General features: G+C 35.4%; 1 long non-coding RNA gene across 1 annotated transcript in view; it reads left to right on the top strand.

Annotated features, from left to right (window-relative positions):
• The window catches only part of LOC124974170 (uncharacterized), a 60,364-nt gene that overhangs the window by 38,175 nt on the left and 10,121 nt on the right, over positions 1-12,068 (top strand). The window contains exon 4 of the long non-coding RNA XR_007106758.1: positions 11,598-11,704. This is a non-coding gene — a long non-coding RNA (uncharacterized LOC124974170). The remainder of the gene's footprint in view (positions 1-11,597; positions 11,705-12,068) is intronic.

Below are 12,068 nucleotides of genomic sequence, written 5' to 3'. Positions count from 1 at the left end.
GTACATTGATACCTTCTTTTCAAGTATTTATGCTTGATTTTTGTTTAGAATCTATCTCTTTATTGAAGTGATCTTTCATTCCTGCATTTTTTCTCTAATATCACTCCTTCAACATCATTTTCCTCACAGATTAATTTATATACATTTTAAACTCCTTCTTTGTCATTTCATCTCCTATGGTGGTGATGGATTCTCTTAAAAAAGTGTCTTGGTTTGTTTGGAGTGATTTGTTCCCTTGCTTTATCATGTTGTTTTTGTGTCTACTCATGCAAAAGTATGGATGTAAAACAGTAGTTTTTCTACTCTGTAGACTATAGTGTCCCTGAAGGTTTCCAGTACTTGTCATTTAAGGGTAACAACAACCAATGCAAACTATACAAGGCATTAAACCCAAAAATTCCTGCTGTGACATCTACAATGTTATCACAATAAATAGAAATGATACAGTGAGTTCTTGTGAACATGGAAAACACTAACTTTGCAAAATGACTTAAATTTTGAATGTTGAACAGGGAGAAAACAGAAGTGATGTAAGATGTGATGATTTTGAGGGAGGAGGAGAGAAGATAGAAGCAAAAAATTAAAGAAAGACTGAAAGAACAAAAGAGATTGGCTATTAGCAAAAGAAAAGGGAGAAAGAGGTTCAAGATAAATAGATGAGAGAAATCATATAAAGTAAAAGTTTAAAAATTATAAATACAAAAATGAAAGAATAAAAATCAAAACTGAAATGTATTAATCAAACTTCCTAAGTCTCCAAAAAACTGATCCATGAAAAATAAGTAGTTTCAAATAAAGTGGAAATGAGAAAAGAAAAATCCAAATATGAATATGTATAAATATCTATGAAACATTAAGGTCACAATTAAGCAGAGAAAAGACATAAGGGAAAAAACAGACCTTGATGAAAAGTTAAAGAATTGATTCCATTGGAATTCAAAATATTCTCGGCTTTCCTACTCAGCCCTTAGGTGGTTTTGTCTGGTTTGTGATGCTTGCTATAACCTCAGGGTGGAGTTGCAATTGTGAGAGACAATCCTGTAGGTGGAACTGCTGGGTGCAGGGTTTGGGCATAGGTAGGGTCTAGACTCTTTCTCTGGATGTCAGTTGGCCTGGAGATTCTCAATAAGTGCACCTCTAGAGCTCAGCAATTGCCAGTCTATTCTGGAAGTCTGCTGCCCAGGATCTCCCCTGGGGTCCACTTGTGTGGTGTAGGAGCCAATTCTTAGTTCACTATGTCACCTGCTGACTGCATATTTCATGGTGTCAAGTTCAGTGTCCAAACTCAGTCTCTCCTACACCTACACTTTTTAATTCCTGGCCAAACCTGTGTCTCCCAGTCTGCCTTGCAAGCAGCTGTATTAGAGGGGGAGGGGGAGTGCCAGATGGGATTCTATGACCTGTTGTCCTTTGTGTAAACCTCACATGTTAAATTTTCTCTTTGCAACTTGGGTACACTCTTTGTCATGCATTTTGCTTTTGCCTGGCCTATATTTTGGGACAGACTCAGGTTTGCTAGGACTTGGGTCCCAAAGATATCAGTTACTCAATATGTGGATTCAAAATAGTTCCTTCCTATGTCCTTCATATGCCACACATAGAAATATGGTTGGTTTTTCACACAAGACTGCTGTGAAATGAACCTTTCCATTTAGTCAAGCAGTGACTTTGATCTGCAAACTCTGTATACAGACATGCCTCACTCCTCCTAAAAGTGTGGGTTTCCTTGATACCCTTATCCCTCCACTGTGCCCAGAGAGGGGTCACTCTGACTGGTGTCTCCAGCTGCAGCAGCAGCTATGACCCTGGAGGTTTCTTCCTCATTTTATCTGCTTTGTTTGTCCAGTATTAAGTTCCCTAAAGCCTCACTCTTTTTTTGTTCTCCAACCTCACTTGAGAAGCTGCCTGTCTTCTTTCTTGGTTTCACACTGCGGAGAAGCCAGGAAAGTGACCTGCTCTATTCTAACACCTTGAAACCTCCCAGGCATCCCTACATTTTTTGAGGATTCTCCACACTGCTCTCCAGAATGGTATGTTTGCAGTTCACCCACCATGCACAGGTGCTCCTTTCTCCTCACAACCTCACTGGGTTTTACTCATTTCCCTGTTCTTGATCATTACCATTCTGACCAGAGTGAGATAGAATCTTATGTAGAATTTTCTTGATTGCTAGAGATGTTGAACATTTTTTCCTATTTTTGTTGTCCAATTGTGTTTCTTCTTTTGAGAAGAAGTTTCTGCACAGTTGCTTGCCCTTCTATTGATTGGGTATTTTTTTTTGGTGGGTTTTAGTTATTGTGTATTCTGGATATAAGTTCCCCATTGAAGGAATTAATAGGGAATTAATATAATTAAAAGGTATAAAAGAAATTGCCCAGATTTTCTCTGATTCTGTATGCTCTCTTTTCACATTTTTAATCATTTCCTTTGCTGTGCAGAAATTTCAGTTTGGTGTCATCCCAAATATTGATCCTTGGTTTTAGTTTTTGCACTTTATAGAGCTTCATAAGAAAGCTGATGCCAGCACTTTTATGTTTAAGTGTTGACAGTATGTTTTCTTCTAGCAGCTGAAATTATCAGGTCTAATTTTTAATCTTTGATCCATTTCAATTTGAGGGTTGTGCAGAGTGAAAGACCAGGGCCTAATTTTGTTTTTCAAAAAACACCTCTCCATTTGCCCCAGCACCATTTATTATAAAGGGTGTCATTTCCCTAAGATACATTTTTGGCAACTTTGTCGAATATCATATGGTTAGAGGTTTGTGGATTTTTCTCTGTCCCTTCTATTCTATTTCTCTTCATATCTAGTTTGACGCCAGTATCATAATGTTTTTGCTCCTATGGTTCTGTTGTATAATTTTAGATAAGGTAATTTCATATCTCCTGCTTCAATTATCTTGCTTACTATTATGTAGCTATTCTGGATTTCTTATTCTTCCAAGTAAATCTAAGAGTTGATTTTTCCTAACTCTGTCCAGAAGATAATTAGTATTTTAATTGAGATTGTATTGGATCTGTGTATTGCTTTTGGTAGTTTTGCCATTCTCACCATATTGTTTCAGCCTGTTCAAGAACATGTAATGTCTTTTCATCTTCTCAGTTCTTAAATGTTCTTTTTCTTCAGTGTTCTATTATTTATGTTGTAGAGGTCTTTTGCCTCCTTGGATAAATTAATCCCTAAGTACTTAATTTTTTGAGGTTATTGTGAATGAGATGTTTTTCTTGATTCCTTTCTCAACTGAATCACTCTGGGGGTATAGGAAAACTACTGATTTATGGGTGTTGATTTTGTATCCTACTACTTTGCTAAACTCCTTTATAAGCTCTAAAATCTTCAGGTGAAGCTTTTTTTTTTTTAATCTTCTAGATATAGGATCATGTTTTCAGCAAACAGAGTTTGACTTCTCCTATTTGTATTCTTTTTCTTTTCTTGCCTGGTCAATCTGGTAAATGATTTGAGGACTGTATTAAATATGAATGGTGAGTGTGTAGCCTTGTCTTGTTCCTGAATTTAGTGAACTTGCTTTTAGGTTTTCTTCATTTAGTTTATTGGCTTTGGGCTTGTCATACATGGCCTTTAAAATGTTGAGGTAAGTAACTTTGATTCCTAGCTTCTTCAGTGTTTTCAAAATGAATGGGTGGTAGATTATATCCAATGTCTTTTCTGCATTTATGGAGATGATTGCATGACTTTTACCCCTAATTCTGTTTAAGGGATGAATCGTATTTATTGATTTGTGTATGTTTAACTGACCTTGCATACGTGGAATGAAACCCACTTGTTCTTGGTGCATCATCCTTTTGAATATGGTTTGCTAATATTTTAAGGATGTTTGCATCTATATTTATCAGGGCTATTTCTCTGTCATTTTCTTTCCTTGATATGTCTTTGTGTGTTTTGGTGTCAGGGTTATACCAGCTTCATTAAATATATTTAGGAAAGTTTCCTCCCTTTCAATTTGATGGAATAATTTGAGAAAGAATGCTGTTAGTTCTTCTGTAAAGATTTGGTAGATCTCAACTTAGAATCCATTCGGGTCTGAGCTTTCTTATTGTGGAAGATTTAAATTGCTATTTCAATTTATACTTGGTATTGTTCTGTTTAGATTTTATACATTTTTCTATTTCAATTTGGGCAGGTCATATGTGTTTAGAAATTTGTCAATGTTTTCTAGATATTGCTATTTATTATAGTAGAAATTTTCAACATAGATTCATATAACTCTCTGGATTTCAGAAGGTTCTAGTGTGCAGTCTCCTTTTCATCACTGATATTGTTGATTTTTTCTCTCCATTTTGTTTGTCAACTTTGTCTTTTTCAAATAACCAACTCGTCATTACATTGATCCTGGGTTTTGTTCAGTTATTCTCAGTTTCATTGATTTTTCCTTTGATCTTAATCATTTCCTGAATTCTGCTGATTTGGGGGCTTAGTCTGTTCTTTTTCCAAGGCCTTGAAGTGGAATATAGGCTTATTTATTTGGAATCTGTCAAGTTTTTAAATGTAGGCAAGCAGTGCCGTAAGTTTTTCTCTTAGAACTGCTTTTATACAATTCCAGATACATTGATACGCTCAGTCTTTGGTCTCATTAGTTTATAAGAATTTCTTAATTTCTATTCTTATTTCTTTGTTGATCAGTTCTGCAGTTAGGAGAGCGTTGTTCAACCTCCCTGTATTTATGTCATTTACATTTTCTTTTCTAATAGAATACATGGGATTACATCAGATTTTGACTTGCTAATATTTGATTTTTTAGCCATGAATATGATCTATTTTGGAAACACATCCAGTGTTGCTGAGATGAGGGTAAATACAGCTCTTTGAGATTGGAATATTAGGTTGGTTATCAGTTAGGTCCATTTTAGTATAGTGTTGACTAGGCTCAAAGTATGTTTGATATATTGATGACCTCTCTGTTGCTGACAGGGGTGTGTTGAAATCACCAGTGTTTTGGGGTTGGGATTTAACTCACTTACCCTAATATTTAGTATTATGTGGTTATGTAGTATTTCTTTTGTGTAATTGTGTGTGTTCACATTTGTGTCATAAATGTTTACTATTCTTGTAACTTCTTGTTGGATTTTTCATGTTACCATGATAAAGTGGCCTTCTTTATCTCTTCTGATTAATTTTTGCTTGAAATTTATTTTACCAGAATTGAGAAATAGCTACTCCTGCCTGTTTTCTTTGACCATAAGCCTGGAAAATTTATACATTGCCATCCTTTTACCTTCAATCTGGGATTGTTTTTGCCTGTAAGCTGAGTCTTTTCTTAGCATCATAGAGTTGAATTCTGGTTTTGACACATTCTACTAATCTGTCTTTTAATTGAGAAATTAAGACCATTAACATTTATTGTTAGTATGGATATGTGTTTGTTGTTTCCTGTCATAATTTTTGTTATATTTTATCCTGGTTTGATTCTCATTTAGTGTATTATTCTTCTGTTTAACTTCCTCTGTTCATGGTCATTGGGAATTGTTTTTGAGTTTCTCTGTGTGTAGTATATCTTTGAGTATGCTTTGTAATGCTGGCTTGGTCCCATGAATTCTTCTTGTTTCTTCTTTTTTTTACTGTAAAAATATTTCACTTGTATTTAATCTACATAAATTCTTGTCATTGAATGTTTTTATTCCCCCTCAAATGTTAAACTGTGTTTTGCTGTATATAGTTACCTTTACTGACAGTTGTTTTCTTTTAGGGCTTGGAATATCTCATGCCAGGACTTCTTGATATTTACGGTCTTAACCGTTAAATCAGAAGTGAGCTTTATTGAGTTGTCTATAATTTGCAACCCGATGTTTCTCTCTTGTGGCTTTCAATATTCTTTCCTTTTAGTATATGCTAGGCATTTTAATTATGATATTTCTCAGCAAGCTTCTCTTTTTACTGTAAGCCCCTCTTTGGGGTCCTGTAAGTCTTCTTTTTGTGGCCATCTATCTCATTTCTCCTATGGGAAAATTTTCTGCAACTACCTCTTTGAAAATGTCATTTAGACCTTTAGTTGATATCTTCATAGTCTCTTTATCTCAATGATTCTCAGGTTTGGTCTCTTAAAGTTGTCCCTGAGTTCTTGCATGTCATGGTCATGTTCTACAGGTTTTTCCTGTAGTACCTTCAGTGTCCTCAAAAACATGCAGTCTATCTTCAATGCCTGAAGCCCTGTCTTCAAGGACTGAGTTTCTATTTTCTTTGCAATCTAATCTGCTAGTGATGCTTTCCAGTGAATTTTTAACTTGATTGATGATGCCTTTCATTTCCAGGAGTTCTGTTTGGTTTCTTTTCAGTATTTGTATTTCTTTATTAAAGTGGTCTTTCATCTCCTGTAATTTCTCTCTTAATTCCTCCCTTATATTTTCTTCTAGTTCTTTGATCATTTTGATAATAAGTTTTATTAAAACACTCTTTTCCTGGGTTTTAGTCCACCTCGTCAGTGGGATCTTTGTTGGGGAATTGTGAAATTGGAAGGATTATATTTGTTTGTTTTCTCATATTTTCAGAGATCTTGGTCTTGTGTAACAATTATGGTGGATTTCTCATCTTTTTCCACATATCCTTTTATGTGTTATTATTTGTTTGTTCTGGGACATCTCTGTTTTTAATATGAGTATATGCCAAGGAGTTGGCCCCAGTTTCCTCTCTTTTTTTCCTCCTTGGATTATTTTTAATGGTTTGGGTGTTTTGTCTCCTCCCTTTTTTTGAGTTGAAATAATGTCAAGGAATGTTTAGTTCAGCAGCAAATTCTCTCCACCTGTGAACTCTTGGTGTCGTTTTGGGTTCCCAGCACATCATGGAATATGGATGCAATAGATAATAGTGATTACTCTTGCAGACATATCACAGAGTTAAAATAAATTCCCAGATCCTACACTGATGTCTTAAACATTAGTTGTACCAATAAAGTAGAACAGTGAATTTAGTAATTGTTAAAAGTAAAACCAATAACCATGAAGTAGCTGTGACTTTAAAGCCAATAGCAGGTGTCAGCCATATCACCAACAACAGTAAGTTTTATAGTAGCATTAATGGTGGGGGCAGGAGTTACAATGTAAAAATACAGTTAATTAGGGGAAAAGAATGTGTCTTGCAAAGTTTGTTAAGATTTATAAGAAAGCGAACAGAGAGAACACAGAAGGTATGTGGTAGGTAATGATCACAAAAATGTGGGAAATATAGAAGAAACAAGGTTTTGGGTAAGAGGGAAAGAGAACAATAGAATTTGATTGTTACTAGAAGATAAGAGAGAATGAGAGGACTGGGATTGATGCTCAGTGGTGGAGCACTTGCCTAGCACATGTGAGGCCCTGGGCTTGTTCCTCAGCACCAAATAAGAATAAATTAAATAAAGAAATTATGTCCATCTACAACTAAATTTTTTAAGAAGAATGAGTGTTGGAAAAATAATACAAAATAAACCATGATATACAATCCAAAAAGCTGATCCCTCACAAGAAATGCTAAAAGCAAATAATTATGTTAAATTATTTATATACAAGAGAAAAAGAGACAAATACGTGTATTTATGTATGTTCCTCAACCAGTAAGCACAGGTGGAAATCAGATGCACCCACACACATGAACAGAATAAAAAATAAGACAGAACAAAAAGGTTAAAATATCCAAAATCTTAAGAGACAAAGAAGAAAACTTCTCCACTGAGGTGGTCAAATATCTGACTGGAATGGGTGGTCCCTGTCTATTTCCAATAGTATTTCTTTTCAGTTTTTCTTGAGTTATGTACTGATAGAGCAAAGGAAGGAGGTGTTAACCCCTTCCTGTTTTTGTGTTACCACTTGATGTGTTCTAAGACTGAAGCTATTTTATTTAAGATAAACTTTCTTCTCTCCTCCATTAGGTGGAATGTGTTAGGGCTTAATGTCAGTTGGCTTATTGTCCATTAGGACCAGTTTGATGCACTCCCAGGCTACCACAGTTACAGCTTTATTTAAGGGATGTTCCAGCAACTGGCACTGAGATCTAGTTGACTTCAGGTATAATCAGGGTTTGCTGGATGGGACCTTCTTTGGAGAGAGTTAATTGATCTGCCTCTGAGCTATACAGCAGCCAGTCAATGCTGTGGAACTGTACTCAGAAGCCTCCCAAGAAATCCAGTCATGGTTCATGGGGCTGATTCTCCACTTATTGCAGCCCATGGGCAAGTATCTCTGGATTTAAGCCTTGAGTGAATTCACCCTCACCTGCTCATACTGTTGGCCCATTTCAGATGGTCTTTGAGTTGCCAAACACAAAGGAGAAATGAGTAGAGACCCTCATTGCCCTTTCAACTTGAATCCCACTATATAGAGTCTACTCTGTTCATTTCTCTCGTGTTCTGTCAGGCAAAGCCTAGGCCCTTTAATAGTCACCCTCTATGATATTGTGGCAGTGCATTTATGCGTGTGTTTCTGTGTGTGTATGTGCATGTATGTAATGTATAAAGCTGCTCCCTGCCCTCTCCGTTGCAGCCATTTTCCCCGCCTCCCAACCTCTTGTCAATCTGTGAACATCCTAGCTAGCTATTGTTTCATCAGTCAGCTTGCAAGTATCCTTCTCCATTATTGGTCCACTGTTAGCCCGGTGGAAATCAACCGCCATCTTTTCTCTCTTGCTTATCTCTCCCCCTGACTCACTTTCTTTCTCCTCGCTTTTCATACTCTTTCTTGCATGTGCCCTTTCTCTTTCCCTTTCTTTTCCTCTCATTTTCTCTCTTACCCTGCAGGGAGACACTCTGTTTGCTTAATAAACTCCCTTACATGATTTCCCGTGTCCAGCGTGGTTTTTGTGGGATCCCTTACAGCGTACACATGCATAATATGTGTTTCCTGATGTCACAGGTCCTGCAGATGGCGCAGTGACACACTTATCCCCAAATGGCTCCACCTCAGCTCTTCATGGCCAGTTGAGACACAGAGCTTGATTTTTAAGCATCAAAATATGGTTTTTATGCACCAGTATATAGTGCAGTCTCTGAGTTGTGTAAGTTTAGGCAGTGTTTTTGATGTCAGGTTTCTGTGTACCAAGACACTCCAAGGGGCAGGTTGTAATTTAGCCTCCTGTGTTCACACTTGTAAATCCACAAAACTGTGCCAAATCCACTCCAGCAGTCACTGGTGGTGGGCTATGGTGCTTTTTTCTGGTTTTAATACTCAAATTTCTGAGTCTGTGAGGCTCTTTGAGTGTTCAGTATTTAATTTTGGTGAAATCTCTTTTTCACCTAACTAGGCTGAGAAGCTGCACACCCACTGCTTTGGTCTTACACCACAGCACAACTTGGAATGCAGCTTCCTGTACTCTGCTATCTTCCAAGTCACAGAAATGAGCATTTAAGTAACATTTTCCCAATGTGTACTATAAATATCATATTCCCATTTTAATATTTTGTGCCTAGTTAGGTTACATATTTTTAGAAACAGAAATATTATGCTCACTGCAAGCAACACCTTCTCTATCTCCTCAGCTTTGTCCATTAAAAATGAAAATGATTTAGTGTCTTTTTAATTATGCAAACAATAGTTCATCAATATTGATTGGTTTTAAGCTCATTGATATGTGAAATTTCTGAATTATGTTTTGCTTAATTTTGTAAATCACATTAAGTAGCAACTAAAATGGCATCAAAGTAAAAGAATTTTGAAATGTACATGTGTAATAGAGTCCTAGAATTGCATAAGACTGAGAACATATTTCATAGCCTTATTTTTATTTGATCTTAATAGTTGCACATAGGAATTAAATACATAATGTATAGATAGTCATTGTTGTACATAGCAGTGTTGTCAGGTTTATCCCAACAAAATTACACATGCCTGGAAATTGATTTTAGTTCATGATTCAATCCCTTTTGTGCCCCCTTTCCCTCTGTCCCTCCTCCGCTCCATTTTTCTCCTTCCTCTGCTCTGACAGACATCCTTTCCCTTGTCTATTTAGTTTTTATTGGTTCTTTTTACTTATACACATCAGTGAAATTTCATGTGGTGTATTTATGCATGCACCTACCATGATTTTAGAAGAGTTCATTCTCCATTGCCTTTTCTTTCTTATCCTTAGAGTTGGCCCCTCAATATTCTTCTATACCATGATCTTTCCTATATCTTCTCATAATAATATCCTTTCCTCCTCCTTTCCTTTATTGTATTCTAGCTTCCACTTATGAGATAATACATTTGACCTTTGAGATTCTCAGTTTGACTTTTTTCACCTAACATGGTGTTTGTTCTCCATTTCCACCAATTCACTAGCAGTTGACATAGTTTAATTCTTCTATGTGGTAAGTAGAATGATAATGTGTATATATACAACAAGTTTTAATCCTTTCATCCATTGATGGGCATCTGGATTGATTTTATAATTCAATTCTTGTGAACTGGACTACTATAAACATTGAAGGAGCTCTATCACTGTATTATGCTGATTTTTGTTATTTTTATAAAAATAAATACAAGTGGGATGTTGTTGTTCCATCTCTAGTTTTTCTGAGGAATCTTCAAACTATTTTCCAGAGTGATTGTACTAGTCTACAGTGCTTCTAACAATGCACAAGTTTCCTTTCTCTCCACAGTTTTTCCAGTATTTATCATTGTATTCTTGATCATTACCATGCCACCTGGAGTGATGTTAAATCTTATTGTAGCATTTCCCTGATTGATAGAGATGTTGAACATTTTGGTATGGTTGTCCATTCATGTTTCATCCTTAAAAAATTTCTCCTCATTATTTTTACCCATTTATTAGATTATTTTTGGGGTGCATGAAGTTTTCTGAGTTATGTATGCTGGATATTTATACCCTATAAGTGGAGTATCTAGAAAAGATGTTCACCCATTCTCCGGGGAGAATATATTTTTGTGTTCAGCTTTCTAACTTGTAAGGTAAATATCTTCCTTCTAACAATAACCAAAAACACAGGAACAAATTAAGGAAAAGCAAGAGACTTCTTAGTCTTATCTTTTCAATTCAGAGCCCAATTTCTTTGTGAACCATTTGGAGCATGAGTGCCTGATACTTATATCTGAGATTCTGACACCACAAATGGAAGAGAATCAAGAGGAGTTGAGTAACATGGAGGAAACTTTCATGTTATTGGAAAGCCTATACCTGCAAATTTAGTTCTTCACATATAAATGTTTGCTATGAAAAATCAACATCAAATAACTTAAGCAGTGGCAAAGATGTGCCCATAATACATAATACACAGTTTTGTAAAAGTTCTCTAACAGTGAACCAAGGTACCTTTCTGATAAGAATTGGTATTTCTGGAAAAGTAGATATTCTTTGGAATGTAGATTGATAAACTCTGATATAGAGTTGAAAATTTGGCTTATTAATTAAATAAAATACTTAAATAATTTACTAATATGTTTTAGGGTATAGGACTATTGAGAAAAAAGATGCAGTCTGTGTTCTCAAGAAATGACTAGAGTTTATGTGGCAACTCTAGGCAAAGGAGCAGCTTTGCAAAGAGCATGGAAGTGCTGTGGGATAAGAAGGAAGAAATCATCCTTAATTTACTTACATACTTATGTTCAGACAGCATTTTGTAAGAGTTTTAGTTCAGTTGTGGTTTTTTTGCAAATTTACTGTTTTTGTTGTTTTCCAGAATGGCCATACATCACTCTTACTTACCATAAAGTATAAAAAAGAGCTGATGGTAGAGACTTTAATTCAGAGGAAAGCAAATATACATGCTGTTGACCTGAAGGGAAGGTACAGTACTTTATTTTTTATAAAACCTTAGTGGTATAGTAACAATCACTCAAGCAAAAATGATTATTTTAATAGGAAGAACAATATTAATACAATTATTGAGAATAGAGTGATATATATAAACAGAAACCAGAGTTAGGGTAGAAAATCAATTATTCAAGCTGAGCAATATAAATAAGTGCAAATATGATTCAAAAGTAGTAGTAGATGTTTGTTATTTGGTTTGTGGTCACATGATATTTTGTCAGCTAAAGAGTTTTTCTATTAGTTTTGTAAAGTATGGACATTTACTTTACATTTTGATTCAATATTAAAAATTTTAAAATTTTCTGTTATATTTTTAACTTCTACTTTTGATATATCG

This window comes from Sciurus carolinensis, unplaced genomic scaffold, assembly GCF_902686445.1.
Source record: "Sciurus carolinensis unplaced genomic scaffold, mSciCar1.2, whole genome shotgun sequence".
Classification (NCBI taxonomy): domain Eukaryota; kingdom Metazoa; phylum Chordata; class Mammalia; order Rodentia; family Sciuridae; genus Sciurus; species Sciurus carolinensis.
Note: the sequence above shows the minus strand (reverse complement) of the source record. Positions and strands in the feature narration are given on the sequence as shown.